This window comes from Phalacrocorax aristotelis, chromosome 2 (assembly GCF_949628215.1).
Source record: "Phalacrocorax aristotelis chromosome 2, bGulAri2.1, whole genome shotgun sequence".
Taxonomy (NCBI): domain Eukaryota; kingdom Metazoa; phylum Chordata; class Aves; order Suliformes; family Phalacrocoracidae; genus Phalacrocorax; species Phalacrocorax aristotelis.
The window spans coordinates 29616742-29633205 of NC_134277.1; positions in this window are offsets into that span (position 1 = coordinate 29616742).

The following is a 16464-nucleotide window of genomic DNA, read 5'->3' on the forward strand; positions in this document are numbered from 1 at the left end:
CACATTTGTATAGCTATCAAAGAACCAAATGACTGTTCTATAGAAAAACCTATAGTATTCAGTGTCTACTGATTTGATAATAACCCTGAAGAAGGAAATCAACCTGTGCATATTTGTTTATTTTTCATTTTAGGCTGTTTTTTTCTGAGATTAAACCTATATATAAATAAGTAAAATAAACTAAAACTAAAACTAAAAACCTCCTTCAAAAAATATCTACTCTTATAAAACTTGAACTATGAAGCAAAAAACTATACAGCAATCATCTTGCTAAGACATGCAGGTTCACATTCACTTGTCAAAAAGTAGTAATAAGCTTTCAGGTTTACAAAATTTTCACCAAGTTAGTTTTAATGTATTTGATTCATCAAAGTAGTACAAGTTTTTTGGGAGAAAACTGTTTCAGATTTACTAAAAAAAAAGTAAATAGTAAAAAGTCTAGAATTATTTCCCAGTTAAAACAAAATTCCTACATAGATGATATGTAGGGATTTTTCACACCAAAGAATAAGAAAAATGTGAGATTCTTTTTTCTTCAAAACAGGGTAGAAGATACTACTGCAATCATTGAATGTTTAGCCATAGTCTTCTATGGGATCAGGACTTTATTCAGTATTTCAAATTCTGTCAATAAAGACTTCTGAATTTTCTGTCATCTGAAAGCTATCTGAACTTATTTTTTTCTAGAAAAAGTTTTTTGTTATATCATTTTTTGAGATAAGCTAGTGTGACCACAATTTCGTCCCAATCAATATTAGTGTATGCAAATTAACATGTAATTTGTCTTTCCTTTACTCATTAAGTCTGATATTAAAATAGGATTGAGGGAATATTATCATTTCATGTCAGCTATACCCAGGTTATTCGCAACAACAGCCATGACAATAACATAAATCTTGGCCTCCACAATGAGAATTTTTTAAATCTTGAGTTACTAATTGAAGACCAAAATCTCTTGAAGAAGAGATTTGAGGATTAATTTTTAAATCAGTTTTTAATCTGCTTATTCAGTTTTCATTACTGTGCAGTAGAAATTTATAATGAAAAATACAGTACTTAACCTTTCATAATTTTTCTGTTTTCAATATACTTAATCCCAAAAAGCTGAAAGGCACTGTGTATCTGAAGTATATTCCAGGGAAGAGGATATACAGCTCCCATCACATTACATACATTTTTTTTTTTACAGTACCTCTATTAATCAATCTTTAAAAGTATTTGTTATGACGTCACTTGCTTAATGTAGCAAATAGATTGGTTTTGTAAATATGAGATCTAAGTTGCCAGCATGACCCTGGGCAGAGGACACTTCCCTAGAAAGTATTGTGATATTTACGTCTGACACATACCAAAAAAGTAAAAATGCAATTAAAAAAAAAGGTCTTAGTTACAGCTAATAAAAAGCTTAAAATTTTTAAGACAGCATCTGCATCATTTCATTTATATAAATTGAATTATGTCCAGTTAAATCAGCCAAGGACTTTATCTATCACATGTAGATGAGCAGGGGTGAAGGGAAATTAATCTTTAGTTCTTTCTTGACTTGACTCATGGAAGACAACAGGAGGTTTCTTCTCTTTAAAAGGATCAAGTTTTCATACTAAGGATGGATTGGCATAAAGGATAACATTTTATGAAATGTTCTTGCTTTTGTGATTGTGCAGAATTAGATTAACTGTGGTTACAACTGCTGGCTGCACAGGAGAGTATTTTATGTAAAACCCACCAAAATTATTGTGGAGCCTCTAATATTAACCTGCTTGCCTTTTTTTCTGTATTTTATGCTGCATTATTGTCTGAATTGGGCTTTAAAATTAGGATTTAACTTCAAGGTGGGTGTGATTCTTGATCATGTTACACAGATGAGAGAGTGAGGAAGTATTCATCTAAGTGCAGTTCAAATGATTTTGGCTAAATAAATAGATATTTTAACTTTTTTTTTTTGAGGGATTGTTGTTGCCTTGTTTTATAAGAAGAAAGAGAAAGACAGACATACACCATTTCCCTCTGTTCTTCCTTGTAAAAATAAACTTTCATTGAGTCAGAGATGTTTTTGAACTAGGATATTCCAACCAAGTAAAGTGAACAAAATCAATAGTCTTCACAAATAAAATAGTGTTAATAATTTCAATAGTATTGCTACTAATTTACAAAACCTTTATGCAAACACCAACTCTGTGCAGAAATTTTCGTTGTCTGTATAGTTTTTATTTTGTTTTCCTTTGCCAGATTAAGGGAATGGTCCTTTTAGGTAGGACACAATACCTGCTGCCACTAGCCAGTGCCTAAAAGAGAAAGCAAATAATTTAGCATTGAAAACACATAGCAAAAACTGTGGGAATTAAAAATATTTACATATGATACTCTCTGCAATGCCCAGCTTGTTTACATAGGCAGATAACTACACTTACTAGAGTGCTGAGACTGATATCACCAGTACCTTCTACTATTTCAACTCAGACCAGCAGTGGGACTCAGAAAACCTTAGTGAAGCCTGGAGGGAGGCACAGAGTCTATGCATGCAAACCTGGCAGCGAGAGATGTGCAAGGCCTCTGGATCTTATCCAGCAACAGTGCTGGCCAAAGACCTATTTCCAGCCTCCTGCCTGGAGAAGGGCTGAAGTTTATGGCTTGCTTTACTATCTCTCAGATACTTTGCTGCAAAAGAAGTTTTGATGCCCCATGTTGCCCTAAGAAGCAAAAGAGATACCACTTTATGTACCTGAATGTATGTAGTCTCTTGAGACTTAGTACAGTGATAAAGGATAGTGATTAAGGAACTTGCTGCGCATCAAGTCAGGCCCATGGCTACCAGTAAGCTTGGCTAGATGTCTATAGCATAGCAATGTTGGCATTTTTGCTGTTGTGGTTTTTTTTTTCCTGTTATGTACAAATACAAATAGGAACTTCTGGGAATTGAGTGAATGGCTGAAAAATATTTTGAAAATGTTAAATTCTAAAAGCCAGCAAGCTCTCTGCAAACCTGACCTTAAACTTGGATGGATCAGCTGAGTCTGGAAGGGACTTTTCACCATACATAGTATTTAAAGAGTTTCATTGATTTTCCAAGTTGTTTCCCCCTCCCTCAATAGTTCTGATGCAATGCTTCTGATTAGGAAGTTGGCCCTTTCAAGGGATATTGCCCTGTTCACAGATCTCTTTCAGAAAAGAAAGAACTTTCTTTTCTTAACCTTAGATTGTCCTTGCTTTTATGATGTACAGTGTTAAATTGAAAGTAGCTAAGATGTATGAGCAAGGGTGACTTTCTTTTTGGAGGGGAAGCATTTTTCAGAAACTGCCAAAAGCTAAAATTCACTGAATTCATAAAAAGTTTTTTCCATACAGTTTTTCCTTACACATTTTCTTTATCTTTGAACTGAAAAGAATAGCAATATTACTTTAATTCCAAAGTCTTGCAGTTCATTGATAGCACAAAATATTCAAATTACATACAAGAGGTGTGCAATTATCTTGCTTGGTAAAACAGCCTCTAGAACTATTTTCCACTGAGTCTATGTGCATAATTGCATTTAACTATTTCATTGCTAAAACCCACTTCAAACACTGCATTTCAAAGGAACATAATAACATTTTTTAAACAAAAACATTCCAAAAATTTGAACACTGCAATTGCACTACTCTCTGATTCAATGCTCTGAACAAAGAGCTCTCACTCTTCAGTAAAGGCTTAATCAAATGTTCTGCATTGTGGACATGAAAAGATGCCTCACTCCACCCTGCACAAGACAGCCTTTCTTGTAGAAAATAGTTTAATATTTAGAGACTGAGCAAGAAAGAGAATCTCAGAACAGTCCTTTACTTCACTGTTTGGGTAATCAGTTAGAGATGAGGCTCCTCAATTTCAGTCTTTGTCAAAGTGAGTATTCATTTAACCCTGCAAAAAACAAAAGGCAGTTTGATAGCTCAAGAGTAGGGTTACAGTGTCATGACTGTGTTTTAGGGAATCTGAGCTAGCACTTCTAGGCCATGGGCACATAAAATTTATTTTCTAGTTTTTTTCAGGGTTTTCTTAACCCATTCCGCAGCCTAAATATATAGGTTTCTTGACCAATGATGCTAGTCATAAATTTACGAAATTCCATCCTAAAATCAAGTAGCCACTCCTCTTGGAATGCAGTGGCAGACCTCCTAATGGTTAGAAGCCATTTTATAACTTCCAGCCCTAATTTATTTGTACTGGTTTATGCACTTTTGCTCATGCACCAATGTTAACTTCTATTTAAATAGATAATTTTCATCCCTAAAGATTTTTTCCCTTTTCTCCTTAATGCATTCATGTTCTTTTCTTACATTCATTTTTTCTACTGTGGATACTCTCTACCTCAGAGTCTTCATGCCTCAGTTTGCAACACGAGTGCTTTGTTCCATTGATTACTTTGGTGGACCATTTCTGTGCTCATTGCAGCTTGAATGAACCATTTTTTGAAGAAAGGTGATTGGACCTGTGTTTTTGCCAGAGTCGTCTTGTATGATGACTATAACACATCACTGCCTCTTTGGGAAATGGCTTTTACTTTCTATTTATGTATCTCTCCTGGTGCATACCATGCATATGTGCATGTGTAACTCCTATATGCTTTTGCTTCTTTCTTCAGACTAGTTAGGAAAAAGTCTGCTTTTGCACTGCATAGCACTGGCTCCTGCTTTCTGCTTCTTACGGAGCAGTTGCCCTGAAAGTTCTAATTTCTCTGCCTACATTATTGTGCTACTAAACCTTGTGTCCCATCCCAAAATGACTGCAAAAAGGCCAAGCTGCCAGACATTGCTATTCTTGTCAGACCCTAGTTTCATCAGGTAAACAAAACAGAAAAGCAAACAGTAACATACCGGTCCTCCTAAAGCTCTACCTGGATGAGATTATGAAGGTGAAAAACGATAATATTTCCGGGCAAAAGACAAATGGCTTTAAGTGGGAAGAGTGGCAGAAGCAATGTGCTGCACAGACAGTGGTACAGATGCAAACATATTCTTAAGATAACTTCCTCAGTGTCCCACAGAGATGCCTCAGCTTTAAATTGTAGAACCCTACTACCTAGTAAATGGAGAAGTCACTATCCAAGCAGAAAGTGTTCTTCTCTGTAGGAACTACAGGGTAGAATTTATCTTGTTTTCTTCACAGAATCATTCATTTGGCATGTTTTAGGCATATTTTCTAAAAGTAGATGAATCCTACCCAAGATCTAGACAACTGCCTTGGCTAGATGTGTATAATCTTTAAAGGGAGTCAAGAATGACTGGTCTGGGTTTAGTCAAATCCCATTTTCTGTGTCTTGTTCCCCAGACCTGTCTGCTTTCGAGTCGTCTGGCTTGTATTTTTGTCAGGCAAGACATGTTCTTACTCTAAAAGGAAAAGAAAAATGTTAAAAACTGAGCCTATTAAAATACAGTTGCCTCTTTGTTTTTCTCCAGGTCCTATTTGTCTGTCTCCAAGTTTGTGTGTGCGCGTTCTCAGGAAGAATGGTTTAAAGAAAAAGCTTGTTTTCAGTTAAACCTAATGAACATCCTGTCCTTTAAAGCAATTTATCCTTTGTCTCATTCTATTCTTTCAGGGACAGGTCGAAGGACACATACACACACAAAAAGGGAATTTTTTTGTGATGTTACCTGCTTGCTGACATAAGGATGGGAACCATTTTATAAGGCTTTTAAAACTGAAATATCTGGGCCCATGTTTCTTCTCAAAACCATGCAGATTTGTCATTGTCAACATGTAAATGGATTGGGAGTAGAATGAGATTCAGCAGCTTTGTTCTAACTGTATTGTACCCAAGGAGCTGTTTATCTGTGTTCAGAGCTGACTACGTGCATTTCACAGCCGTCAGCAAAGGTATTTATGTGTGGAGCACCTACATGACTTCATATTCAGGTTCTTTGCAGACCCCTTGTTCACAGTTTGGAGGCTGCTAATATTTCTTTGTATGATGGAAAAAGGTAGATAATGTATTAAAATAACAGTTGGATATTATCAGTTGGAACTCATTCTCTATAATGCTTCTGTTAATCTGAGATTTTAAATTAAAAATAAAAAAACCCTCTTTGAAAAATCGGCATACTAACATTCCTGTTGACTTTGATTTCTTAAAGAATATTTCTCAATAGAATAGATAGATGGATGGTATTTTGGGTAATCAAAAAGAGAGTTTTGCTGTTAATTAACCCTTAGCTCTGAAACCTTAAACTAAAGTGTGGGCTGTTTTGTAAAAAGTTTCAAAATACCTCATATGTCCTGTTGTCAGTATCACGAATTTTAGACCGTTGCTAATATTACATTACTATTTTTCAGAAATATGTTAAAGAAACTCTTGCAAGTTTTGGGAAAGCAAACTCCACAGGAAATATTGAGCTTATTTTACTTAAGTATGGGGAAATAGGGAGCTGTATCTTTCTTTCATAAATGGTATGAAGCTATTCTTTACAGGGCTTTCTAAGCCTCTATTGTTGCTATACCCCCAGGCTTCCCGCTTGCTGGTCTTCATACTGCAGGTGCGATTTTTATCTATGTTTCTGATTCATTCCTAAAACCACCCTAATCCAGCTGTAAATGGGCCATTCAGCCTAAGTAGTCAAACGTAGCCAAATTTTATTGTAGTCTTCTGCAGTGTTGACTAGAATGAATTACTCTTAATATTTGTCTATTGAAACATCCAGGCTTATCTTAACCAAGCCAGCCTGGGAGCAGGGGTTTTATCTCATCTAACATGGACTGTTAGCAACCAGCTCTCAGGCCTAAATCAGTGTGTTGTCCATCTGTGTCATACATGAGGGTCTTGAAGGCATTTACTGCCGTGCTAGTTGAGATAGGAAAGTCCCCATTTTACAACTAGAGAACTGAGGCAAACAAACATGAACTCCCAGATCCTCAATGGCATTTAGACCCCTAAAAGCCCTAGCAAATCCTTCTACTCTTGGGCAATCTAAAATTGGATATAAAATCTGTGGAAGACCTATTTTTCCCATCTTGTGACCATTGAGGTACCCTTCCCGATTAGGCCCTCCTAAAAGAAAGAAGCAAAGCAAAGGGCTCAGCAGGGTTTTTCTCAGAATAATATTCCAAATTATTTTGGGTGAGTCTTGAGGTTTCTTGTGCTTGTGTAACAGGTGGTAGTCTTGCTCCAAAGCTGAATATCTGCTTGAGGCACACTGCCAAGAGTCTTAAAACACTAATCACATATTACCAGCTGCAGGTAACCATATGGGTTTCCTCAGCTCCCTGAAAATTATAACCACAGTGTGGTGGGGTGTGTGTGTCTATTTCTGTCTGCAGAAATATGTGAAAGTGGGTTAACAGCACAGAGTACTTCTTTCCATATGTATTTGTTTTTCTGTTCAGTGAAGTTTTCATATAAGCCTACAGATAAAATATTATGTGGTTTTTTTTTTAAATGAACTCTACAGAATTTATGAACATCGATTTTCATATTTTTGTCTAACATGCAAGAGAACTTTCGTGATAAGAATTTACCAATTTTTTCTTGCTATTACCTTTTCCATTCAGAAAGAAAACAACAGATAGAACCCTCTGAATAGGTTATTTCTTCACATTCATTAAAGGGTCAATGACTGGACCTGGCATTTGTATAATTAGAAACCCACACTGGGTTTCCGTACATGCCTATAAACCACTGGACTGAAATAACAGTGTGTGTTTGGGTGTGCTACCTCTAACCTATTTCTTTTTCAGAGACAGAAAGGAGAAAAGAAATGAGGGGAGACAGGAAGCAGGCTAGAGGACAGAGCAGGACACTGATTAATGGTAAGAGAAAATGGCTATTATAAAAAATTACCACTTCTGAGTCAACAGAATGGGTTAATGATCATACTTGTCAGAATCATTGTTAAAGGGATTTTTTTTTTTACTATTATTTTCAGTAAGGCATTTTTTTTGCATGGGAATGCCCTACAAGACCCTCAACACTACGTTTGCCCAGAAGTGTTCTAATTAACTGTACCAAATGGTCTACTATGCTGTCAAGTTAATGCTTTCTATCTGGCTGTTCACTGCCCATCATGTATCATTGTTCAGCGAATGACAGCAGTCAGGTTATTAAAGGTGTAGATATTAAATTAACAACAGTGGTAAACATTGTAGCTGTACTTCACATCTCAGCAGAGCCAATGAAGTGGATGACACTGAATCCATGCTGATATGCTGCAATGACAGATGGGCGTCATTTAACACAATACATCAGTGGGCAACCCACGTACCACAGCTGTCCTCCACTAAATGAATTAGATCAGGGTAATTAATCTAAGGCAGAAAGTATTACTAAAGTGGGTCCTAAGCGGAATTAGAAACGAATAAAATATCCTGTTAAAAAAGGGAAGGAAAAAAAAGAAAAAAAAAAAAGGGCTCAGTGCAGCATGAGTGTGGAAGTGGTTGCCGAGTATTTTAATTCCACACACAAAAGACAATGCCCATCTCCTTGTGTGAAGGAGTATATAACAAACACCCTTTTGTTCCCCAGTATTTTATCATAATCTCTTTTATCACCACATGCAACAAGGGAGGCAACAACAACAGCAAGGAATCATGACCAAGATGATACATTTGACACAATAATGCAAGAAAATCCTGTCACCTTTATTACTTACATGTACTGCTGATAGAATTATTCCATGTTACAGATCCTCCGCTGATATTGATTGAGCTGTTAAATTTCTACGGCATTTTATCTGAGGAATTTCTTATTTCTGTTTTTGGCCAGGGGGGTAGCTGTAAAAAAAAAACCCACAAAATTCCCTTTTTTCACACAAAATTTGTAGTGTTTCTACATCATTGTTGTTCTCTCCCGCCCCCCACCCCCCACCTGTATTGGGTAAAAAAAAAAGACTACAGAGAAGGACTAAACAAAATTTATCTTGCTGCCATACTGGTTGGCTATGTTCTATATGAATATGTTGCAAGTTGTTTTTTGCTTAAAAGCAAATAAATGCTGTGATGTATGTTTGAGATCATAAGCAGTTTAAATATCAAAGGCTTAAAGCTAGGGTATATCAGTTCATCCCTAAATGTAGTAAATTTAAAGAGCAGTTGTAGAAGGGGAAGAACAACAAAGGACTGCAGCCCCCAAATTTCATTGCTAGTCTTGCAGATTCAGTATTAATTCCATTCCACTTCATTTAGTGTATGACATCTGCAATGGAAATTTCCCCTAAAGAATGTCTCTGACAATGGCAAGCATTGATCAAGTGTCATGTACTCGCTTGATTCTGTCAGCTCACTTGCAGCTTCCTCTTTATTCTTTTCCCTTTGCCTAAGAGAGCCATCATCCTTTGAAACAGTTCCTTCTCTGTAGGTAGAGACTGAGTTTTTCTACTAGTTTCAACCTGCATGGGAAAAGGGAGATTGGGAAGAAGAATTATTTTGGGAATAGGTATTATAGCAGTGATTATGTTAGACTGGTGTAATGAAAACATATGTTGCTGCTAGACTGGTGTGAACCTACAGGCAATTCCTGAAATGCATTGATTTTTATGATAGTGGGGTTTAAAAACAAACCACAGTATTGTGGGAGCTCTTAAGTGTATTCTAAAGTGCGTCCAAATGAATAAATACACACTTACTGTTGTTTGGGTATACTCACCATTGTGAAACAAACCTTATTCTCTGTGAGCATTGCAAGCTCTTTCTGTTAGCCTCTCCACACTGGTAAACCATACCAGTCTTATGAAAAGATTGTATGCCATATGCTTGGAAATTCCAGCATAGCATACTTTGTATATAAGTTGGTTTTTGCATATGTAAATACTTTAAGAGTGACAGAATGACAGACCCTCAGTTACTTCTAGTTAATACACATACTTTTTTCTACTTTTGAGTTACTTTTTCTTCTGTGGCATCATGAAAAATGTCCATCCAACTCACCAGCACTATCTTTTACTAATTCAATCCTGCTTGCAGTATTGCACCCTCCTCTTTGTGTTCCTTGAAACACATTTTACTGCCATGCACAAAACCTAACTGCTCAAATCAGCTTTTTCCCTGTAGCCTTGAGCATGTAACAGATTTCCTCCACTTTTAGCTTCAAGATGCAGCATAACTCTTGTCTGTCTAATTTTATGCTGGTGGAGTTTTCCTTGGCATGCCTTCCCTGACCAAAGGGACACTTCTATTTTCTTGTCTTCAGGTTTTATTTCTTTTCTGATTCCCACCAGCAAATCAGCCAAATAGCATTGACTGAATAAAGTAGGATGTGGGGTTTTATGATACTTTAGAACTTATTCCTATGCAATATATCAATGTTTTAAACCCACCCACACATGGTTTTTACATGAGTATACTATCAGTTTTATCCCTGTAGACCTTCCATCACTGATGTCTTGTTTTTAATTACTTCACTCTTACATAAAAATCCTAAATATTACAGCTCTTTGAGATCGGGGTCATACACACCCAGGGTTTTAGATTCAGTCATTGCCATGATTATGAGCATACGCACGAATAAAGTATGGACTGCAATATAAATTAAAAGTAAAAAATATGTTGTCTGTGAATTTTGGGGAAAATAAAATGCCTTCAGTTTTCCTCTATTACACTTGTTCTGACTTGCAGAAACCTTTATGTCTATGAAAGGATTATCCTTTCCTTGAAATTATGCCAGCAATTGGTTGAGAAAGTTGCATATATTTCTTTGTTGCATGAGACACTGGGAACTGAATGGAGACAATAAATTCACTCTATGTAGATGATCAAAAAACTTCAGATAGCCATAGCTTCAGTTTCTTTCAATTTGATTCCAAGTTGAATTGCTAGCTTTGGGGTGAAATGCTACAAACGTCACATTACTACTATTTTCTCTGACTTGGCCCCCAGAAAATGATCCACTTTTTGCAAACCTTTGAAAATTAGCATCCATAACAAAGTATAATCAGCTACATTGCAGAAAAATCATGCATAAATGAAGTTTGAAATAAATGATGATTTATCAAGGTGTCAGATGTCATGTGGTGATGGATGAACCACAAAGATGTAATGGTTCAGCTTGCATACTCATTGAAATGCTGCGTCTTCATCAGCAATATATTCCTATAGCATTTTTTGAAAATGAGCTGAAAACCTTAAAAGAAACAACTGCTACCTTGCATGTTCCATAGTCTCATATTGCCCAAACTTTTTGATGCAACTTGTCTTTTATGAGTTGTCTGAAATCTCTAGTGATGGAGGTTTTATCTCCTATGGTGAAATTCGCTGCACTGAATGCACAGAAATTCAGAAGATGGTAGAAGTTTTATGAACTTTATTAGGTGTACATGCAGTATCCAGCACAAAGGACTCATCAACAGTGTAGCCTTTAGTTATTTTTATGACTTAATAATTAATAATTAATCTAATAGTGTTTTTTATGAATATTTTGTGAATGTTTCTCCTAATATCCTAATATGGCTTTTTTTACAACATAACATTGCAGTGCTCAGACCCCAAGTGCTAGAGGAGACATGGACATGCCATCTCAGGACAGAGGGAGATTGTATAGAGATGAAATAATATAATATTGCACTTTTTTCCTTGTCTTTTCTAAGAAATAGCGACACTGTTTTCAGTACTGGTAAAAGCTGCTATATAGATACTTTATGGATTGAATTCATCTGTTTAATTAGAAAACCACTTCACCTAAGACAAACCCAACTTTTTTCATAAGATTCATCAGTCCCACAAGGGATTATCGTGAAAGAGTGAGAGTACAAATCAGTCTTCATTACCATTTAATTCTACATGTAGTTTGCTGAATGAACCCAGAAAAGGTTACAATGTTATGTGAGCAATGATCCATGGGGAATGGAAGAATTAATCAGAATATGATCACATAAGATTTCACAATCAGCAGATGATAACATCTCAAAACTGCTGACTTCAAAGGAGGAAAAATTATTTCAAATGGCACTGCTAAACTTCCACTGCACTCTACCTAGCTTTTGAGATTGCACTTCAACTTTTCTTCCTTCTCTTCTTCACCATCCTTATTCTTAATTTTATAGGATATTTTCCATAGGAAACTAGAGATAGTTTCTGAGCCTGCAGTTCCATGAGAAAAATATTTCTTAACCTGATTTATAACAAAGGTCCTCCTATTATATAATCTCCAACCTATGTCTGGGGAGAGAAATTGCTTGGCCAGCATTTTCAAAAAAGGTATGAAGCACGAAGATACAGTTACTTAAATGTAACTGTAAACATTTAAGTTCTATTAACTTTGGGGAATGCTGAGAATTACTTCTGTAAGAGCAGGATACCACAGTACAATGGAAACTCATTTTTTAGGATCCATTTTCAATGCGTGTTATTTGATATACTGTTTCAGGTTTCCAAAATAGCTCCCTACACATGCATAACTTCTTGAAATGCCTGCTGTATAGAACCAAACCACTGACACTATTTCAGACGCTTCACTACACTTACTAAGTTTCCAAGGCTTTCTCTTATTGAATATATACAGTATTTCTAGACAAGTTGTACCATAACAACACCCCATGTCAGACTCATGTTAAATCTTCAGTAAGAACTAAACAATATTTTCACTGATTTCCAGGCAACTGCAAAGATTACAAAAGTATAATTTGGCCCTAAATCTCTTATCAGGAGATGTCAGGTTAAGTGGTCATAACTCTCTTCTTTTCCTGACCCAGTTTGATGGGGATAATTAATGCCATCATTTGGTCCCAGCAGTCTTTGCAAACTTAACAACTCTAAGTATGGTAAAGCTGCCGCAAGGCAAGTGCAGAGGCATGACTTCTTGTGTCCTTTTCCCTTCCTAACACACAAGCTTTGAGCTAGTCCAAATAAATCTGTGTGACATATTTTATCATCCTTGACACAAGAACTGGGAGAGTGGGAGTTTCCCTGGAAAAGACTATTTAGTTCCTGTTGGAGATACATGTGTTTTCATTCTGGGAGGTCTGGTCCACACATTTTAGTCCCCGTGGTGGGTAATCTATTTTATTACAGGGGGTGTGAATAAAGCTCACCTAATTTTCTGCTGCAGTGCATCCTTCTTTTTTCTATGTCTGTTGAAACTAAAAGGCTGTCTACTGGGCTAGTTCAGGTCTGGCATACTGAAGCTTGAGGAGAGAAGTGTGCTGGAAAACAAGACATAGGATAAAAAAAGGTCAAAAAAGATGAATAAACTAATCAGAACCAAATACTTTAGTCACCAAAGGAAGCAACCCTTTATTTATTCTACTTAGCAAGGAGATCAGTAACTCGCTTTTTTTGTCTGTCAACAATTATCAGGTCATATTATCTTACAACCTATAATACTGCAGATCTCAGATAAATATTCAATACCAAGTAAAGAAATAAACATTTTGTCTGTGAAACAGAAATGGAGGAACATTCACCAGGCTTGAGCTCTTGCCTTTTTGAGACAAAACCAAATATTAATCTGAAACCAATCTATATGTTACTACAGGGTTTTCAATTGGCTTTTATCGGCTTTGAATCATGTCCCTGATGAATGACTTCTTTCTTAAGGAACAATTTTCTCAGCCCTTTTCCTCTACTCTTCCCCATCTTGTGTCCCTATTTTCTTTAAAATAATCTTCTCATTGTATTTCATTGGTGTACTTTCTGGTCCACTGAAATCCAACACAGGAATTAGAATACAGAGTTGACAGAAATGTTTCATTGACTGCAGTGGAATTGACCCATGGATTTGTTTTTCTAATCACAACATTTTTATTGAACTGATTCTGTATGTTTCATTAGAAACAATCCAGCAAGGAAATTCTACTAGGGTAAAACTAGAGTATGGATCTGTTGAAGTTCTTTACACAAAAAACAAGGAAATCTTTAGCAAAGAATTAAAATATCATAGCTTATGTCAACAAGTGAAATATACTGCTGAAATTACCCTCAGCTGTTATAAACTGACCCCAAGAAACTGGCCATAATTTTTATTCTCAGGTTACTTACATTGCTGGAAATACACTAGGCCTAAATTTCCCACCATTTTTCTTGTTGTTCTTACTAGTCTAACAAAATTTTGGCAATATGGTGTTATTTTGCACTCAGCTTTGAATGGCACCATAAGTGACAAGATGAGTTAAAAAGCAGTTGAGTTCCTGAGGTACAAAGCTGTTGCAGACTTTTTCAGAATTGCTCTTGATTGATACTACTGGAAAAGAAGAAACATATTTTCAGTGATCATTTCCATAAATTGAGATGTTCAGATAATACACAAAAGTTTAATGCAAGACTGTCAGATGGAATTAATTATAAATTTAGAAAACATGTATATAAAAATAAGGAAACAGAATTCTACATCCATAGAGAGGCCTCACACTTCAATGCATTACACTTTAGATATCCCTGTTTCAGACAGTAACTTACACAGCTTTCAAATACATCAGTGAGTATTTAGGTCTTGCTGCTGTAGAACAATTTGAAATAACAAGAACTTTATTTACTGAATATTTCACAGAATAGAGGGGAAAGAGAGGAGAACATCTTCTTCCAGGAGACGGGAAGATAAATAAAGAATGGTTGAAACACAGAACAAAAGAACACACACTAAGACTAGCATGTTAATTGTATCATCTGATGCAGCTCAAATGTCATTACAGGTACTGTAAGCTCCAAACAGAATTTCGGGGTATGAATATTATACCAAAAATGTGAAATTTCCTTATCGGACTGAAACAACCTACAATCTTTCACTAAAAAAAAAAATTTAAAAAAATCCCCCCAAATCAACCCCCCTTAGAACCCCACCCCCTCCCAAACCCCCTTACAGTAGTTGTTTAGGAATGAAGTGAGATATATTGCCCCAGCTAAGTGAATGGATCATGTTATACATTACAAGTTACTTGGCTTACCTTGACCGTCAATGTCCTTCCTGCAACCCTACATAATGCATTTTCATTGTCCTACAGGGATTTCCACTTTTAGTTTAAATGGATCAAATTTTGGCCCCATTTCTATCGTAAGAGTTTTGCAGTTAGTAATAAGTGAAAAAACATGAATTCAGTTGGTGTCTGCATGCCCCCATTTCATGTCCTCTGATCCATATGAGCAATTCCCTTATGAGATAATTAAATGAGGCCGATGAGAGTCTATTCTGTTCTATTCATTGGTTCTCAGGCTGAAATCATCAGAGTGTAAGACCACCTGGCAGTAATACAGACACAGCCAGCTATTGCTCCTGGCCACAGGTATTTTCATACATGGTGAAATGAACACTCTTACTGCTTGCCTTGGAGGGCTTGACAGTGTCTTTTCAGGCTGTGGACTATAAGTCAGTCTGGGTCTCTAGGTGCAGAAGGAAGTGGCTGGAGCGGATGGCAAGACTGGCTGCACCAGATCACCCCAGCCCTTAGCTCTGCTGCAGCCATCTCTCACTGTAGGTTTGTAAACTGGCTGGTGAACTGGTGCTGTGTATCCACCCACAAACTACCCCTGGTGCTCTCTATCCTCTCAACAGTGAGGGGTAAGCATCTTGTAGTTACTCAGCCATTTGAAGACTTTGAGTGTCATACAGGAAAAGTTGCCCACCACTTTGTATTAAATTACACTACTAGCATCTCCTCCAAATGCCTTGTGCTTGTTCTTCAGGGGAGAATTGTGTGCAGTAAAGCATTCAGCTGTGCTAGGCATTTGGCATTGTTTTCCAATGTACACACTGTTATTTTTTTATGTTAGAGTTGGCGAGGTTGACCTGGTCATTTCCCTGCAGACAACACAAGAGAAGTGGTTTTTTCAGGAAACAAATACACAAGGAAAGGGCAATGGCTTTTCTGACCTGTTCTGGTAGGGCACTTTATTCGTATTGATAATGGGAAGAAAGCCATGTAGTATTTGTGCGTTGGTAGGACTTGAATCATTGGTGAAGATGTGGTGTGATGTGATAAGAGAGTGGATGAAATTGATTCAAAAGAAAAATCATCAAAACATACTTTCAAACAGAGCTCTTAACAGGGTGTTATTCCTGTATTCCCTTTTATAATTAACATCCAGTTTTTATCAGACTTCTTTCTGAAGTCTAAATAAATGCCCCTATTGTGTGGCTTCTGGCTTATATCTTGCAGAAGATACAGGTTCTAGTTCATCATTAAAAACAAATCCTAGTTTTACGAGCCATATAAAGAATAAGGCTGCCCATGGCTATAATTGTGTTACTGGTTTTTATCTCACTACAGTCTGTTGGATGTCTTTCTAGCTATAAAACAAGCAATTTTACAAAGACCCTGCGGTGAATAGAGCAAGACTTTTGGCTTTCTAGTTATTTAGTTCCCTGTTTTCTCTGCTTTTTTCCAGAGGTATCAGATGCAAATTAGGTTTCTAGTTTCTCTTATCTCTTTGTTCCTTCCAAAGCTGAGATTGCTAGCTTTAAGAAGATCAAAGTCAACTTTCAAATGTATCCCAAATTGATAATCTCCAGACTATCATACACCTTGTACTCAGAACAAAAACCTAAAATCCATAATGACATGAGCATGGTAAATATGGTT